The sequence below is a fragment of the Microtus pennsylvanicus genome, chromosome 6 (assembly GCF_037038515.1).
Source record: "Microtus pennsylvanicus isolate mMicPen1 chromosome 6, mMicPen1.hap1, whole genome shotgun sequence".
Taxonomy (NCBI): domain Eukaryota; kingdom Metazoa; phylum Chordata; class Mammalia; order Rodentia; family Cricetidae; genus Microtus; species Microtus pennsylvanicus.
Genome location: NC_134584.1, coordinates 122613204 through 122631352, shown reverse-complemented (window position 1 = coordinate 122631352; position 18149 = coordinate 122613204). Strand labels below are relative to the sequence as shown.

The 18149-nt window shown below is 62.8% G+C and overlaps 6 non-coding genes across 6 annotated transcripts; all 6 read left to right on the top strand.

Moving 5' to 3' along the window:
• Positions 1 to 1200: 1200 nt before the first annotated feature.
• Positions 1201 to 1319, top strand: LOC142853151 (5S ribosomal RNA). The gene has a single exon (XR_012911090.1). It is a non-coding gene; the product is annotated as a 5S ribosomal RNA (ribosomal RNA).
• A 2776-nt stretch (positions 1320 to 4095) lies between these two features.
• Positions 4096 to 4214, top strand: LOC142853163 (5S ribosomal RNA). Its single transcript, XR_012911101.1, has one exon. It is a non-coding gene; the product is annotated as a 5S ribosomal RNA (ribosomal RNA).
• A 2781-nt stretch (positions 4215 to 6995) lies between these two features.
• On the top strand, positions 6996 to 7114 carry LOC142853159 (5S ribosomal RNA). Its single transcript, XR_012911098.1, has one exon. It is a non-coding gene; the product is annotated as a 5S ribosomal RNA (ribosomal RNA).
• Positions 7115 to 9884: 2770 nt separating this feature from the next.
• Positions 9885 to 10003, top strand: LOC142853148 (5S ribosomal RNA). Its single transcript, XR_012911087.1, has one exon. It is a non-coding gene; the product is annotated as a 5S ribosomal RNA (ribosomal RNA).
• Positions 10004 to 12764: 2761 nt separating this feature from the next.
• On the top strand, positions 12765 to 12883 carry LOC142853137 (5S ribosomal RNA). Its single transcript, XR_012911076.1, has one exon. It is a non-coding gene; the product is annotated as a 5S ribosomal RNA (ribosomal RNA).
• Positions 12884 to 15629: 2746 nt separating this feature from the next.
• Positions 15630 to 15748, top strand: LOC142853126 (5S ribosomal RNA). Its single transcript, XR_012911065.1, has one exon. It is a non-coding gene; the product is annotated as a 5S ribosomal RNA (ribosomal RNA).
• Positions 15749 to 18149: the final 2401 nt, after the last annotated feature.

Sequence of the window (18149 nt, the reverse complement as noted above, 5' to 3'; positions counted from 1 at the left end):
CGAGGCACCTTCAATGGGGGACTGGATGGCCCCGCTGGCTGGCGATAGGGGATAGGGGTGGGACTGGGGGTGGGGGTGGACATGGGGCAGAACTGGAATCTTGGGAGCTGGCATTCCAAGTTCCAAAGAGAGAACCAAGGTTTCTCAGAACGGCGAGAAAGCACAGGCGGGCACAGGCACACAGTCTCTCTAACCCAATCCCAGGCTTTCTAGATTCTCCAGGAGGAGGGGGTTACTCTGGGGAGCCGAGGAAGAGGAGCAGGAGCAGGAGCAGGAGCAGGAGGGAAGGGCAGGTAGAAGAAGAGGTGGAGGAGGAGGAGCATTAGGAGGAAACTACAGTTCCCCAATGATGAGAGACTAGCGCCTAGCCACTACCAGACCCGTCGAGGCACCTCCGTAGGTAGGGCACCAGCAAGACAGTGTCTACCCCTGTCTGGAAGGATGCCCCAAGCGATCCAACCGCTTTGCCTGAGCCTATCTGGGCACCTCCCCCGCGAACTCCTCATGCCACCCCATGCCACCCCACCCCAGTCTCACCCCAGCCCCACCATCACCCCTTGCCGGGCGCCGCCCATCTCCCCGGACCCAACCCCCATGCTTCCACCAGTGGCCCGCGGGACGACAGAGGCAAGGAGCTGGCTGGCTACCTGGCAACAGTCCCCAGGTGGAGGGAGAGTCGGGGTCCAAAGCCGACCCCTGCCCTGGAAAGCCCTGAGGCCCTGTCAAAGCCGACACCCGTGGATTCCCCACCGAAGGAGGCTGAGGGCGGGCAAGGGAGGAGCCAGCTTGCGGGCCAACAAACCTGCCAGGGGCACGGTTGGGGCGCGGTGAGGGTGCCCGATGAGGAACGGGAGACAAGGTCGGTAGGTAGGGCTGCCTGGCGACTGCTGCTGGCCCTGGAGCCCGGCTCCGGGTCGGGGCAGAGGGCGGCCTAGCTGGCAGGCTGTCTGGCGGGCGGGGAGGGGATCGTCCGTCCGCCCGCCCGCCCGCCCGCCCGTCCGTCCGTCCGTCCGTCCGTCCTTCCGGACTCGGACTCCGGAGGGCGTGGGGGCGTGGGGGCGGGCTGGCGTGCAGGAGCGCAGGCAGGCCAGTGTTACAGCAGCAGCAGCAGCAGCAGCAGCAGCAGCAGCAGCAGCAGCAGCAGCAGCAGCAGCAGCAGCAGCAGCAGGCTCTTGGGGCACGACAGCGACACACGCCTCCGTCTACGGCCATACCACCCTGAACGCGCCCGATCTCGTCTGATCTCGGAAGCTAAGCAGGGTCGGGCCTGGTTAGTACTTGGATGGGAGACCGCTTGGGAATACCGGGTGCTGTAGGCTTTTTGTCTTCCTTTTCTCTTTCGGCCCCTTTTGGCCTTCGCGACCGCGGGCCGAGGGCCAGCCCGGACCAGGCAAGACACCACCAGGACAATCCGCACCCCGGAAAGACGGCGCACCTCTCACAAGGTTCCAAATCCACCCACCGCTCAGAGCCCTCAGGCACGCAGGAAACCCACCCACGAGGGGAAACACCCGAGTGGGGAAGGAAATGACAGGACCACTGAAGGAAATTAAGACTAACTCGCTGCGCGGGGTGGGTGTCACGGGTGGAAGCTGGACGGCCACCGGCATGCCCTTGGGAGCCGCGGCGAGGGGCGAAGGGCGAGGGCCAAGGGCCTAGGTGCGCCTGGCATCGCAGCCCCGCACAGCACAACACTGTGTATGTGTTCAGGAAGAGATCGCCTCGCCCCCTCCACGCAATGCACCCGGTGGATGCGGTCTAAGAGCAAGCAGGCTCCACCCACCCACTCCCGGGGATGGGGTGTGCGCCCACCTGCGTGCCTGTGTGCCTGCTTGCCTGTGTGTAATGTGCAATGTGCGTGCTTGTGTGAGAAGCCCCATGTGGGTGCACGTGTGTTCGTGTAGGCCACAATAGGCGCCTTTGTGTTTGTGTGTGTGTTGTGCGTGCATGCTTGTGAGTGCGCACGTGTGTCTGGGGTTTTGCCTGCTTTTGTCTCTGCCTGCTCGGGAGTGTGTGCATTTTTGCATGATTGTGTGTGTGTGTGTGTGCTGTGCGTGCGTACTTGTGTGGATGTGCGTCTGGGTGTCCACCTGCTTGCGTGTCAGTCTGTAGGCTCCGATCGCGTGCTTGCGTACACGCGTGCTTGAGTGTGTTTCTGCATGCGCGAGCGTGTGAGTACGCTTGTGTGCAGGCCCGAGTGCCTACGGGCATGCGCGCGTGCATGAGGGGAAGCGCCCACGCACTGGTGCCCTCTAGGGCTCGCTCGGCTGGTGGGCTTGTCCCCGGTGGGATGGGATGCCAGGTATCAACAGTTGGTTGCCTTCTGAACCCAACCTGAGAGGCCAAGGCCTGGGCTCAGGGATGGAATCTGTGAGGTGGAGGCCAACCACCGAGGTCCAAGATGGGCATGGAGTCAAGAAGCTGGACGCTCAGGCGCTGTTCCACTAAGCCCTACGGTGGAACTCCCTATCTATCTATCTATCTATCTATCTATCTATCTATCTATCTATCTATCTATCTACCCAGAGCCAAGCCGAGAGAGAGAGGTCTGTGCTGTGCTGAGCTGTGCGGTGGATTTCAGATGCCAGCCGACAGCATCCTTATAACAGTCCAGGCTCAGGAAGGTCCTGCTCAGCCCCAGAGGTGGGTGCAGAAGGAACAGACTTGCCTTCTTGAGTCTTCCTTGATGGTGGGGGATGCCGGGTGGCCCGGTGGAAATAAGGATACATAGCCCAAGAGAGTTGCGGCCGGGACCTGCCCCCGCCCCCACCGTCCAGGAGCAGAGAGCGCCAAGACCCAAGTTCCAAGTTCCAAGTTCCCTCGGCCCCACCGGTCGGCCCAGGAGCATCTTCCACGCTGGACAGCCTGCCTTTCTCTCTTCTCCCCGACGCGCAGGGCGGGCGTGCGGCCCACTTCACGACGAGGCACCTTCAATGGGGGACTGGATGGCCCCGCTGGCTGGCGATAGGGGATAGGGGTGGGACTGGGGGTGGGGGTGGACATGGGGCAGAACTGGAATCTTGGGAGCTGGCATTCCAAGTTCCAAAGAGAGAACCAAGGTTTCTCAGAACGGCGAGAAAGCACAGGCGGGCACAGGCACACAGTCTCTCTAACCCAATCCCAGGCTTTCTAGATTCTCCAGGAGGAGGGGGTTACTCTGGGGAGCCGAGGAAGAGGAGCAGGAGCAGGAGCAGGAGCAGGAGGGAAGGGCAGGTAGAAGAAGAGGTGGAGGAGGAGGAGCATTAGGAGGAAACTACAGTTCCCCAATGATGAGAGACTAGCGCCTAGCCACTACCAGACCCGTCGAGGCACCTCCGTAGGTAGGGCACCAGCAAGACAGTGTCTACCCCTGTCTGGAAGGATGCCCCAAGCGATCCAACCGCTTTGCCTGAGCCTATCTGGGCACCTCCCCCGCGAACTCCTCATGCCACCCCATGCCACCCCACCCCAGTCTCACCCCAGCCCCACCATCACCCCTTGCCGGGCGCCGCCCATCTCCCCGGACCCAACCCCCATGCTTCCACCAGTGGCCCGCGGGACGACAGAGGCAAGGAGCTGGCTGGCTACCTGGCAACAGTCCCCAGGTGGAGGGAGAGTCGGGGTCCAAAGCCGACCCCTGCCCTGGAAAGCCCTGAGGCCCTGTCAAAGCCGACACCCGTGGATTCCCCACCGAAGGAGGCTGAGGGCGGGCAAGGGAGGAGCCAGCTTGCGGGCCAACAAACCTGCCAGGGGCACGGTTGGGGCGCGGTGAGGGTGCCCGATGAGGAACGGGAGACAAGGTCGGTAGGTAGGGCTGCCTGGCGACTGCTGCTGGCCCTGGAGCCCGGCTCCGGGTCGGGGCAGAGGGCGGCCTAGCTGGCAGGCTGTCTGGCGGGCGGGGAGGGGATCGTCCGTCCGCCCGCCCGCCCGCCCGTCCGTCCGTCCTTCCGGACTCGGACTCCGGAGGGCGTGGGGGCGTGGGGGCGGGCTGGCGTGCAGGAGCGCGGGCAGGCCAGTGTTACAGCAGCAGCAGCAGCAGCAGCAGCAGCAGCAGCAGCAGCAGCAGCAGCAGCAGCAGCAGCAGGCTCTTGGGGCACGACAGCGACACACGCCTCCGTCTACGGCCATACCACCCTGAACGCGCCCGATCTCGTCTGATCTCGGAAGCTAAGCAGGGTCGGGCCTGGTTAGTACTTGGATGGGAGACCGCCTGGGAATACCGGGTGCTGTAGGCTTTTTGTCTTCCTTTTCTCTTTCGGCCCCTTTTGGCCTTCGCGACCGCGGGCCGAGGGCCAGCCCGGACCAGGCAGGACACCACCAGGACAATCCGCACCCCGGAAAGACGGCGCACCTCTCACAAGGTTCCAAATCCACCCACCGCTCAGAGCCCTCAGGCACGCAGGAAACCCACCCACGAGGGGAAACACCCGAGTGGGGAAGGAAATGACAGGACCACTGAAGGAAATTAAGACTAACTCGCTGCGCGGGGTGGGTGTCACGGGTGGAAGCTGGACGGCCACCGGCATGCCCTTGGGAGCCGCAGCGAGGGGCGAAGGGCGAGGGCCAAGGGCCTAGGTGCGCCTGGCATCGCAGCCCCGCACAGCACAACACTGTGTATGTGTTCAGGAAGAGATCGCCTCGCCCCCTCCACGCAATGCACCCGGTGGATGCGGTCTAAGAGCAAGCAGGCTCCACCCACCCACTCCCGGGGATGGGGTGTGCGCCCACCTGCGTGCCTGTGTGCCTGCTTGCCTGTGTGTAATGTGCAATGTGCGTGCTTGTGTGAGAAGCCCCATGTGGGTGCACGTGTGTTCGTGTAGGCCACAATAGGCGCCTTTGTGTTTGTGTGTGTGTTGTGCGTGCATGCTTGTGAGTGCGCACGTGTGTCTGGGGTTTTGCCTGCTTTTGTCTCTGCCTGCTCGGGAGTGTGTGCATTTTTGCATGATTGTGTGTGTGTGTGTGTGCTGTGCGTGCGTACTTGTGTGGATGTGCGTCTGGGTGTCCACCTGCTTGCGTGTCAGTCTGTAGGCTCCGATCGCGTGCTTGCGTACACGCGTGCTTGAGTGTGTTTCTGCATGCGCGAGCGTGTGAGTACGCTTGTGTGCAGGCCCGAGTGCCTACGGGCATGCGCGCGTGCATGAGGGGAAGCGCCCACGCACTGGTGCCCTCTAGGGCTCGCTCGGCTGGTGGGCTTGTCCCCGGTGGGATGGGATGCCAGGTATCAACAGTTGGTTGCCTTCTGAACCCAACCTGAGAGGCCAAGGCCTGGGCTCAGGGATGGAATCTGTGAGGTGGAGGCCAACCACCGAGGTCCAAGATGGGCATGGAGTCAAGAAGCTGGACGCTCAGGCGCTGTTCCACTAAGCCCTACGGTGGAACTCCCTATCTATCTATCTATCTATCTATCTATCTATCTATCTATCTATCTATCTACCCAGAGCCAAGCCGAGAGAGAGAGGTCTGTGCTGTGCTGAGCTGTGCGGTGGATTTCAGATGCCAGCCGACAGCATCCTTATAACAGTCCAGGCTCAGGAAGGTCCTGCTCAGCCCCAGAGGTGGGTGCAGAAGGAACAGACTTGCCTTCTTGAGTCTTCCTTGATGGTGGGGGATGCCGGGTGGCCCGGTGGAAATAAGGATACATAGCCCAAGAGAGTTGCGGCCGGGACCTGCCCCCGCCCCCACCGTCCAGGAGCAGAGAGCGCCAAGACCCAAGTTCCAAGTTCCAAGTTCCCTCGGCCCCACCGGTCGGCCCAGGAGCATCTTCCACGCTGGACAGCCTGCCTTTCTCTCTTCTCCCCGACGCGCAGGGCGGGCGTGCGGCCCACTTCACGACGAGGCACCTTCAATGGGGGACTGGATGGCCCCGCTGGCTGGCGATAGGGGATAGGGGTGGGACTGGGGGTGGGGGTGGACATGGGGCAGAACTGGAATCTTGGGAGCTGGCATTCCAAGTTCCAAAGAGAGAACCAAGGTTTCTCAGAACGGCGAGAAAGCACAGGCGGGCACAGGCACACAGTCTCTCTAACCCAATCCCAGGCTTTCTAGATTCTCCAGGAGGAGGGGGTTACTCTGGGGAGCCGAGGAAGAGGAGCAGGAGCAGGAGCAGGAGCAGGAGGGAAGGGCAGGTAGAAGAAGAGGTGGAGGAGGAGGAGCATTAGGAGGAAACTACAGTTCCCCAATGATGAGAGACTAGCGCCTAGCCACTACCAGACCCGTCGAGGCACCTCCGTAGGTAGGGCACCAGCAAGACAGTGTCTACCCCTGTCTGGAAGGATGCCCCAAGCGATCCAACCGCTTTGCCTGAGCCTATCTGGGCACCTCCCCCGCGAACTCCTCATGCCACCCCATGCCACCCCACCCCAGTCTCACCCCAGCCCCACCATCACCCCTTGCCGGGCGCCGCCCATCTCCCCGGACCCAACCCCCATGCTTCCACCAGTGGCCCGCGGGACGACAGAGGCAAGGAGCTGGCTGGCTACCTGGCAACAGTCCCCAGGTGGAGGGAGAGTCGGGGTCCAAAGCCGACCCCTGCCCTGGAAAGCCCTGAGGCCCTGTCAAAGCCGACACCCGTGGATTCCCCACCGAAGGAGGCTGAGGGCGGGCAAGGGAGGAGCCAGCTTGCGGGCCAACAAACCTGCCAGGGGCACGGTTGGGGCGCGGTGAGGGTGCCCGATGAGGAACGGGAGACAAGGTCGGTAGGTAGGGCTGCCTGGCGACTGCTGCTGGCCCTGGAGCCCGGCTCCGGGTCGGGGCAGAGGGCGGCCTAGCTGGCAGGCTGTCTGGCGGGCGGGGAGGGGATCGTCCGTCCGCCCGCCCGCCCGCCCGTCCGTCCGTCCTTCCGGACTCGGACTCCGGAGGGCGTGGGGGCGTGGGGGCGGGCTGGCGTGCAGGAGCGCAGGCAGGCCAGTGTTACAGCAGCAGCAGCAGCAGCAGCAGCAGCAGCAGCAGCAGCAGCAGCAGCAGCAGCAGCAGCAGCAGCAGCAGGCTCTTGGGGCACGACAGCGACACACGCCTCCGTCTACGGCCATACCACCCTGAACGCGCCCGATCTCGTCTGATCTCGGAAGCTAAGCAGGGTCGGGCCTGGTTAGTACTTGGATGGGAGACCGCCTGGGAATACCGGGTGCTGTAGGCTTTTTGTCTTCCTTTTCTCTTTCGGCCCCTTTTGGCCTTCGCGACCGCGGGCCGAGGGCCAGCCCGGACCAGGCAGGACACCACCAGGACAATCCGCACCCCGGAAAGACGGCGCACCTCTCACAAGGTTCCAAATCCACCCACCGCTCAGAGCCCTCAGGCACGCAGGAAACCCACCCACGAGGGGAAACACCCGAGTGGGGAAGGAAATGACAGGACCACTGAAGGAAATTAAGACTAACTCGCTGCGCGGGGTGGGTGTCACCGGTGGAAGCTGGACGGCCACCGGCATGCCCTTGGGAGCCGCGGCGAGGGGCGAAGGGCGAGGGCCAAGGGCCTAGGTGCGCCTGGCATCGCAGCCCCGCACAGCACAACACTGTGTATGTGTTCAGGAAGAGATCGCCTCGCCCCCTCCACGCAATGCACCCGGTGGATGCGGTCTAAGAGCAAGCAGGCTCCACCCACCCACTCCCGGGGATGGGGTGTGCGCCCACCTGCGTGCCTGTGTGCCTGCTTGCCTGTGTGTAATGTGCAATGTGCGTGCTTGTGTGAGAAGCCCCATGTGGGTGCACGTGTGTTCGTGTAGGCCACAATAGGCGCCTTTGTGTTTGTGTGTGTGTTGTGCGTGCATGCTTGTGAGTGCGCACGTGTGTCTGGGGTTTTGCCTGCTTTTGTCTCTGCCTGCTCGGGAGTGTGTGCATTTTTGCATGATTGTGTGTGTGTGTGTGTGCTGTGCGTGCGTACTTGTGTGGATGTGCGTCTGGGTGTCCACCTGCTTGCGTGTCAGTCTGTAGGCTCCGATCGCGTGCTTGCGTACACGCGTGCTTGAGTGTGTTTCTGCATGCGCGAGCGTGTGAGTACGCTTGTGTGCAGGCCCGAGTGCCTACGGGCATGCGCGCGTGCATGAGGGGAAGCGCCCACGCACTGGTGCCCTCTAGGGCTCGCTCGGCTGGTGGGCTTGTCCCCGGTGGGATGGGATGCCAGGTATCAACAGTTGGTTGCCTTCTGAACCCAACCTGAGAGGCCAAGGCCTGGGCTCAGGGATGGAATCTGTGAGGTGGAGGCCAACCACCGAGGTCCAAGATGGGCATGGAGTCAAGAAGCTGGACGCTCAGGCGCTGTTCCACTAAGCCCTACGGTGGAACTCCCTATCTATCTATCTATCTATCTATCTATCTATCTATCTATCTATCTATCTATCTACCCAGAGCCAAGCCGAGAGAGAGAGGTCTGTGCTGTGCTGAGCTGTGCGGTGGATTTCAGATGCCAGCCGACAGCATCCTTATAACAGTCCAGGCTCAGGAAGGTCCTGCTCAGCCCCAGAGGTGGGTGCAGAAGGAACAGACTTGCCTTCTTGAGTCTTCCTTGATGGTGGGGGATGCCGGGTGGCCCGGTGGAAATAAGGATACATAGCCCAAGAGAGTTGCGGCCGGGACCTGCCCCCGCCCCCACCGTCCAGGAGCAGAGAGCGCCAAGACCCAAGTTCCAAGTTCCAAGTTCCCTCGGCCCCACCGGTCGGCCCAGGAGCATCTTCCACGCTGGACAGCCTGCCTTTCTCTCTTCTCCCCGACGCGCAGGGCGGGCGTGCGGCCCACTTCACGACGAGGCACCTTCAATGGGGGACTGGATGGCCCCGCTGGCTGGCGATAGGGGATAGGGGTGGGACTGGGGGTGGGGGTGGACATGGGGCAGAACTGGAATCTTGGGAGCTGGCATTCCAAGTTCCAAAGAGAGAACCAAGGTTTCTCAGAACGGCGAGAAAGCACAGGCGGGCACAGGCACACAGTCTCTCTAACCCAATCCCAGGCTTTCTAGATTCTCCAGGAGGAGGGGGTTACTCTGGGGAGCCGAGGAAGAGGAGCAGGAGCAGGAGCAGGAGCAGGAGGGAAGGGCAGGTAGAAGAAGAGGTGGAGGAGGAGGAGCATTAGGAGGAAACTACAGTTCCCCAATGATGAGAGACTAGCGCCTAGCCACTACCAGACCCGTCGAGGCACCTCCGTAGGTAGGGCACCAGCAAGACAGTGTCTACCCCTGTCTGGAAGGATGCCCCAAGCGATCCAACCGCTTTGCCTGAGCCTATCTGGGCACCTCCCCCGCGAACTCCTCATGCCACCCCATGCCACCCCACCCCAGTCTCACCCCAGCCCCACCATCACCCCTTGCCGGGCGCCGCCCATCTCCCCGGACCCAACCCCCATGCTTCCACCAGTGGCCCGCGGGACGACAGAGGCAAGGAGCTGGCTGGCTACCTGGCAACAGTCCCCAGGTGGAGGGAGAGTCGGGGTCCAAAGCCGACCCCTGCCCTGGAAAGCCCTGAGGCCCTGTCAAAGCCGACACCCGTGGATTCCCCACCGAAGGAGGCTGAGGGCGGGCAAGGGAGGAGCCAGCTTGCGGGCCAACAAACCTGCCAGGGGCACGGTTGGGGCGCGGTGAGGGTGCCCGATGAGGAACGGGAGACAAGGTCGGTAGGTAGGGCTGCCTGGCGACTGCTGCTGGCCCTGGAGCCCGGCTCCGGGTCGGGGCAGAGGGCGGCCTAGCTGGCAGGCTGTCTGGCGGGCGGGGAGGGGATCGTCCGTCCGCCCGCCCGCCCGCCCGTCCGTCCGTCCTTCCGGACTCGGACTCCGGAGGGCGTGGGGGCGTGGGGGCGGGCTGGCGTGCAGGAGCGCAGGCAGGCCAGTGTTACAGCAGCAGCAGCAGCAGCAGCAGCAGCAGCAGCAGCAGCAGCAGCAGCAGCAGCAGGCTCTTGGGGCACGACAGCGACACACGCCTCCGTCTACGGCCATACCACCCTGAACGCGCCCGATCTCGTCTGATCTCGGAAGCTAAGCAGGGTCGGGCCTGGTTAGTACTTGGATGGGAGACCGCCTGGGAATACCGGGTGCTGTAGGCTTTTTGTCTTCCTTTTCTCTTTCGGCCCCTTTTGGCCTTCGCGACCGCGGGCCGAGGGCCAGCCCGGACCAGGCAGGACACCACCAGGACAATCCGCACCCCGGAAAGACGGCGCACCTCTCACAAGGTTCCAAATCCACCCACCGCTCAGAGCCCTCAGGCACGCAGGAAACCCACCCACGAGGGGAAACACCCGAGTGGGGAAGGAAATGACAGGACCACTGAAGGAAATTAAGACTAACTCGCTGCGCGGGGTGGGTGTCACGGGTGGAAGCTGGACGGCCACCGGCATGCCCTTGGGAGCCGCGGCGAGGGGCGAAGGGCGAGGGCCAAGGGCCTAGGTGCGCCTGGCATCGCAGCCCCGCACAGCACAACACTGTGTATGTGTTCAGGAAGAGATCGCCTCGCCCCCTCCACGCAATGCACCCGGTGGATGCGGTCTAAGAGCAAGCAGGCTCCACCCACCCACTCCCGGGGATGGGGTGTGCGCCCACCTGCGTGCCTGTGTGCCTGCTTGCCTGTGTGTAATGTGCAATGTGCGTGCTTGTGTGAGAAGCCCCATGTGGGTACACGTGTGTTCGTGTCGGCCACAATAGGCGCCTTTGTGTTTGTGTGTGTGTTGTGCGTGCATGCTTGTGAGTGCGCACGTGTGTCTGGGGTTTTGCCTGCTTTTGTCTCTGCCTGCTCGGGAGTGTGTGCATTTTTGCATGATTGTGTGTGTGTGTGTGTGCTGTGCGTGCGTACTTGTGTGGATGTGCGTCTGGGTGTCCACCTGCTTGCGTGTCAGTCTGTAGGCTCCGATCGCGTGCTTGCGTACACGCGTGCTTGAGTGTGTTTCTGCATGCGCGAGCGTGTGAGTACGCTTGTGTGCAGGCCCGAGTGCCTACGGGCATGCGCGCGTGCATGAGGGGAAGCGCCCACGCACTGGTGCCCTCTAGGGCTCGCTCGGCTGGTGGGCTTGTCCCCGGTGGGATGGGATGCCAGGTATCAACAGTTGGTTGCCTCCTGAACCCAACCTGAGAGGCCAAGGCCTGGGCTCAGGGATGGAATCTGTGAGGTGGAGGCCAACCACCGAGGTCCAAGATGGGCATGGAGTCAAGAAGCTGGACGCTCAGGCGCTGTTCCACTAAGCCCTACGGTGGAACTCCCTATCTATCTATCTATCTATCTATCTATCTATCTATCTATCTATCTACCCAGAGCCAAGCCGAGAGAGAGAGGTCTGTGCTGTGCTGAGCTGTGCGGTGGATTTCAGATGCCAGCCGACAGCATCCTTATAACAGTCCAGGCTCAGGAAGGTCCTGCTCAGCCCCAGAGGTGGGTGCAGAAGGAACAGACTTGCCTTCTTGAGTCTTCCTTGATGGTGGGGGATGCCGGGTGGCCCGGTGGAAATAAGGATACATAGCCCAAGAGAGTTGCGGCCGGGACCTGCCCCCGCCCCCACCGTCCAGGAGCAGAGAGCGCCAAGACCCAAGTTCCAAGTTCCAAGTTCCCTCGGCCCCACCGGTCGGCCCAGGAGCATCTTCCACGCTGGACAGCCTGCCTTTCTCTCTTCTCCCCGACGCGCAGGGCGGGCGTGCGGCCCACTTCACGACGAGGCACCTTCAATGGGGGACTGGATGGCCCCGCTGGCTGGCGATAGGGGATAGGGGTGGGACTGGGGGTGGGGGTGGACATGGGGCAGAACTGGAATCTTGGGAGCTGGCATTCCAAGTTCCAAAGAGAGAACCAAGGTTTCTCAGAACGGCGAGAAAGCACAGGCGGGCACAGGCACACAGTCTCTCTAACCCAATCCCAGGCTTTCTAGATTCTCCAGGAGGAGGGGGTTACTCTGGGGAGCCGAGGAAGAGGAGCAGGAGCAGGAGCAGGAGCAGGAGGGAAGGGCAGGTAGAAGAAGAGGTGGAGGAGGAGGAGCATTAGGAGGAAACTACAGTTCCCCAATGATGAGAGACTAGCGCCTAGCCACTACCAGACCCGTCGAGGCACCTCCGTAGGTAGGGCACCAGCAAGACAGTGTCTACCCCTGTCTGGAAGGATGCCCCAAGCGATCCAACCGCTTTGCCTGAGCCTATCTGGGCACCTCCCCCGCGAACTCCTCATGCCACCCCATGCCACCCCACCCCAGTCTCACCCCAGCCCCACCATCACCCCTTGCCGGGCGCCGCCCATCTCCCCGGACCCAACCCCCATGCTTCCACCAGTGGCCCGCGGGACGACAGAGGCAAGGAGCTGGCTGGCTACCTGGCAACAGTCCCCAGGTGGAGGGAGAGTCGGGGTCCAAAGCCGACCCCTGCCCTGGAAAGCCCTGAGGCCCTGTCAAAGCCGACACCCGTGGATTCCCCACCGAAGGAGGCTGAGGGCGGGCAAGGGAGGAGCCAGCTTGCGGGCCAACAAACCTGCCAGGGGCACGGTTGGGGCGCGGTGAGGGTGCCCGATGAGGAACGGGAGACAAGGTCGGTAGGTAGGGCTGCCTGGCGACTGCTGCTGGCCCTGGAGCCCGGCTCCGGGTCGGGGCAGAGGGCGGCCTAGCTGGCAGGCTGTCTGGCGGGCGGGGAGGGGATCGTCCGTCCGCCCGCCCGCCCGCCCGTCCGTCCGTCCGTCCGTCCGTCCGTCCGTCCTTCCGGACTCGGACTCCGGAGGGCGTGGGGGCGTGGGGGCGGGCTGGCGTGCAGGAGCGCAGGCAGGCCAGTGTTACAGCAGCAGCAGCAGCAGCAGCAGCAGCAGCAGCAGGCTCTTGGGGCACGACAGCGACACACGCCTCCGTCTACGGCCATACCACCCTGAACGCGCCCGATCTCGTCTGATCTCGGAAGCTAAGCAGGGTCGGGCCTGGTTAGTACTTGGATGGGAGACCGCCTGGGAATACCGGGTGCTGTAGGCTTTTTGTCTTCCTTTTCTCTTTCGGCCCCTTTTGGCCTTCGCGACCGCGGGCCGAGGGCCAGCCCGGACCAGGCAGGACACCACCAGGACAATCCGCACCCCGGAAAGACGGCGCACCTCTCACAAGGTTCCAAATCCACCCACCGCTCAGAGCCCTCAGGCACGCAGGAAACCCACCCACGAGGGGAAACACCCGAGTGGGGAAGGAAATGACAGGACCACTGAAGGAAATTAAGACTAACTCGCTGCGCGGGGTGGGTGTCACGGGTGGAAGCTGGACGGCCACCGGCATGCCCTTGGGAGCCGCGGCGAGGGGCGAAGGGCGAGGGCCAAGGGCCTAGGTGCGCCTGGCATCGCAGCCCCGCACAGCACAACACTGTGTATGTGTTCAGGAAGAGATCGCCTCGCCCCCTCCACGCAATGCACCCGGTGGATGCGGTCTAAGAGCAAGCAGGCTCCACCCACCCACTCCCGGGGATGGGGTGTGCGCCCACCTGCGTGCCTGTGTGCCTGCTTGCCTGTGTGTAATGTGCAATGTGCGTGCTTGTGTGAGAAGCCCCATGTGGGTGCACGTGTGTTCGTGTAGGCCACAATAGGCGCCTTTGTGTTTGTGTGTGTGTTGTGCGTGCATGCTTGTGAGTGCGCACGTGTGTCTGGGGTTTTGCCTGCTTTTGTCTCTGCCTGCTCGGGAGTGTGTGCATTTTTGCATGATTGTGTGTGTGTGTGTGTGCTGTGCGTGCGTACTTGTGTGGATGTGCGTCTGGGTGTCCACCTGCTTGCGTGTCAGTCTGTAGGCTCCGATCGCGTGCTTGCGTACACGCGTGCTTGAGTGTGTTTCTGCATGCGCGAGCGTGTGAGTACGCTTGTGTGCAGGCCCGAGTGCCTACGGGCATGCGCGCGTGCATGAGGGGAAGCGCCCACGCACTGGTGCCCTCTAGGGCTCGCTCGGCTGGTGGGCTTGTCCCCGGTGGGATGGGATGCCAGGTATCAACAGTTGGTTGCCTCCTGAACCCAACCTGAGAGGCCAAGGCCTGGGCTCAGGGATGGAATCTGTGAGGTGGAGGCCAACCACCGAGGTCCAAGATGGGCATGGAGTCAAGAAGCTGGACGCTCAGGCGCTGTTCCACTAAGCCCTACGGTGGAACTCCCTATCTATCTATCTATCTATCTATCTATCTATCTATCTATCTACCCAGAGCCAAGCCGAGAGAGAGAGGTCTGTGCTGTGCTGAGCTGTGCGGTGGATTTCAGATGCCAGCCGACAGCATCCTTATAACAGTCCAGGCTCAGGAAGGTCCTGCTCAGCCCCAGAGGTGGGTGCAGAAGGAACAGACTTGCCTTCTTGAGTCTTCCTTGATGGTGGGGGATGCCGGGTGGCCCGGTGGAAATAAGGATACATAGCCCAAGAGAGTTGCGGCCGGGACCTGCCCCCGCCCCCACCGTCCAGGAGCAGAGAGCGCCAAGACCCAAGTTCCAAGTTCCAAGTTCCCTCGGCCCCACCGGTCGGCCCAGGAGCATCTTCCACGCTGGACAGCCTGCCTTTCTCTCTTCTCCCCGACGCGCAGGGCGGGCGTGCGGCCCACTTCACGACGAGGCACCTTCAATGGGGGACTGGATGGCCCCGCTGGCTGGCGATAGGGGATAGGGGTGGGACTGGGGGTGGGGGTGGACATGGGGCAGAACTGGAATCTTGGGAGCTGGCATTCCAAGTTCCAAAGAGAGAACCAAGGTTTCTCAGAACGGCGAGAAAGCACAGGCGGGCACAGGCACACAGTCTCTCTAACCCAATCCCAGGCTTTCTAGATTCTCCAGGAGGAGGGGGTTACTCTGGGGAGCCGAGGAAGAGGAGCAGGAGCAGGAGCAGGAGCAGGAGGGAAGGGCAGGTAGAAGAAGAGGTGGAGGAGGAGGAGCATTAGGAGGAAACTACAGTTCCCCAATGATGAGAGACTAGCGCCTAGCCACTACCAGACCCGTCGAGGCACCTCCGTAGGTAGGGCACCAGCAAGACAGTGTCTACCCCTGTCTGGAAGGATGCCCCAAGCGATCCAACCGCTTTGCCTGAGCCTATCTGGGCACCTCCCCCGCGAACTCCTCATGCCACCCCATGCCACCCCACCCCAGTCTCACCCCAGCCCCACCATCACCCCTTGCCGGGCGCCGCCCATCTCCCCGGACCCAACCCCCATGCTTCCACCAGTGGCCCGCGGGACGACAGAGGCAAGGAGCTGGCTGGCTACCTGGCAACAGTCCCCAGGTGGAGGGAGAGTCGGGGTCCAAAGCCGACCCCTGCCCTGGAAAGCCCTGAGGCCCTGTCAAAGCCGACACCCGTGGATTCCCCACCGAAGGAGGCTGAGGGCGGGCAAGGGAGGAGCCAGCTTGCGGGCCAACAAACCTGCCAGGGGCACGGTTGGGGCGCGGTGAGGGTGCCCGATGAGGAACGGGAGACAAGGTCGGTAGGTAGGGCTGCCTGGCGACTGCTGCTGGCCCTGGAGCCCGGCTCCGGGTCGGGGCAGAGGGCGGCCTAGCTGGCAGGCTGTCTGGCGGGCGGGGAGGGGATCGTCCGTCCGCCCGCCCGCCCGCCCGTCCGTCCGTCCTTCCGGACTCGGACTCCGGAGGGCGTGGGGGCGTGGGGGCGGGCTGGCGTGCAGGAGCGCAGGCAGGCCAGTGTTACAGCAGCAGCAGCAGCAGCAGCAGCAGCAGCAGCAGCAGCAGCAGGCTCTTGGGGCACGACAGCGACACACGCCTCCGTCTACGGCCATACCACCCTGAACGCGCCCGATCTCGTCTGATCTCGGAAGCTAAGCAGGGTCGGGCCTGGTTAGTACTTGGATGGGAGACCGCCTGGGAATACCGGGTGCTGTAGGCTTTTTGTCTTCCTTTTCTCTTTCGGCCCCTTTTGGCCTTCGCGACCGCGGGCCGAGGGCCAGCCCGGACCAGGCAGGACACCACCAGGACAATCCGCACCCCGGAAAGACGGCGCACCTCTCACAAGGTTCCAAATCCACCCACCGCTCAGAGCCCTCAGGCACGCAGGAAACCCACCCACGAGGGGAAACACCCGAGTGGGGAAGGAAATGACAGGACCACTGAAGGAAATTAAGACTAACTCGCTGCGCGGGGTGGGTGTCACGGGTGGAAGCTGGACGGCCACCGGCATGCCCTTGGGAGCCGCGGCGAGGGGCGAAGGGCGAGGGCCAAGGGCCTAGGTGCGCCTGGCATCGCAGCCCCGCACAGCACAACACTGTGTATGTGTTCAGGAAGAGATCGCCTCGCCCCCTCCACGCAATGCACCCGGTGGATGCGGTCTAAGAGCAAGCAGGCTCCACCCACCCACTCCCGGGGATGGGGTGTGCGCCCACCTGCGTGCCTGTGTGCCTGCTTGCCTGTGTGTAATGTGCAATGTGCGTGCTTGTGTGAGAAGCCCCATGTGGGTGCACGTGTGTTCGTGTAGGCCACAATAGGCGCCTTTGTGTTTGTGTGTGTGTTGTGCGTGCATGCTTGTGAGTGCGCACGTGTGTCTGGGGTTTTGCCTGCTTTTGTCTCTGCCTGCTCGGGAGTGTGTGCATTTTTGCATGATTGTGTGTGTGTGTGTGTGCTGTGCGTGCGTACTTGTGTGGATGTGCGTCTGGGTGTCCACCTGCTTGCGTGTCAGTCTGTAGGCTCCGATCGCGTGCTTGCGTACACGCGTGCTTGAGTGTGTTTCTGCATGCGCGAGCGTGTGAGTACGCTTGTGTGCAGGCCCGAGTGCCTACGGGCATGCGCGCGTGCATGAGGGGAAGCGCCCACGCACTGGTGCCCTCTAGGGCTCGCTCGGCTGGTGGGCTTGTCCCCGGTGGGATGGGATGCCAGGTATCAACAGTTGGTTGCCTCCTGAACCCAACCTGAGAGGCCAAGGCCTGGGCTCAGGGATGGAATCTGTGAGGTGGAGGCCAACCACCGAGGTCCAAGATGGGCATGGAGTCAAGAAGCTGGACGCTCAGGCGCTGTTCCACTAAGCCCTACGGTGGAACTCCCTATCTATCTATCTATCTATCTATCTATCTATCTATCTATCTATCTACCCAGAGCCAAGCCGAGAGAGAGAGGTCTGTGCTGTGCTGAGCTGTGCGGTGGATTTCAGATGCCAGCCGACAGCATCCTTATAACAGTCCAGGCTCAGGAAGGTCCTGCTCAGCCCCAGAGGTGGGTGCAGAAGGAACAGACTTGCCTTCTTGAGTCTTCCTTGATGGTGGGGGATGCCGGGTGGCCCGGTGGAAATAAGGATACATAGCCCAAGAGAGTTGCGGCCGGGACCTGCCCCCGCCCCCACCGTCCAGGAGCAGAGAGCGCCAAGACCCAAGTTCCAAGTTCCAAGTTCCCTCGGCCCCACCGGTCGGCCCAGGAGCATCTTCCACGCTGGACAGCCTGCCTTTCTCTCTTCTCCCCGACGCGCAGGGCGGGCGTGCGGCCCACTTCACGACGAGGCACCTTCAATGGGGGACTGGATGGCCCCGCTGGCTGGCGATAGGGGATAGGGGTGGGACTGGGGGTGGGGGTGGACATGGGGCAGAACTGGAATCTTGGGAGCTGGCATTCCAAGTTCCAAAGAGAGAACCAAGGTTTCTCAGAACGGCGAGAAAGCACAGGCGGGCACAGGCACACAGTCTCTCTAACCCAATCCCAGGCTTTCTAGATTCTCCAGGAGGAGGGGGTTACTCTGGGGAGCCGAGGAAGAGGAGCAGGAGCAGGAGCAGGAGCAGGAGGGAAGGGCAGGTAGAAGAAGAGGTGGAGGAGGAGGAGCATTAGGAGGAAACTACAGTTCCCCAATGATGAGAGACTAGCGCCTAGCCACTACCAGACCCGTCGAGGCACCTCCGTAGGTAGGGCACCAGCAAGACAGTGTCTACCCCTGTCTGGAAGGATGCCCCAAGCGATCCAACCGCTTTGCCTGAGCCTATCTGGGCACCTCCCCCGCGAACTCCTCATGCCACCCCATGCCACCCCACCCCAGTCTCACCCCAGCCCCACCATCACCCCTTGCCGGGCGCCGCCCATCTCCCCGGACCCAACCCCCATGCTTCCACCAGTGGCCCGCGGGACGACAGAGGCAAGGAGCTGGCTGGCTACCTGGCAACAGTCCCCAGGTGGAGGGAGAGTCGGGGTCCAAAGCCGACCCCTGCCCTGGAAAGCCCTGAGGCCCTGTCAAAGCCGACACCCGTGGATTCCCCACCGAAGGAGGCTGAGGGCGGGCAAGGGAGGAGCCAGCTTGCGGGCCAACAAACCTGCCA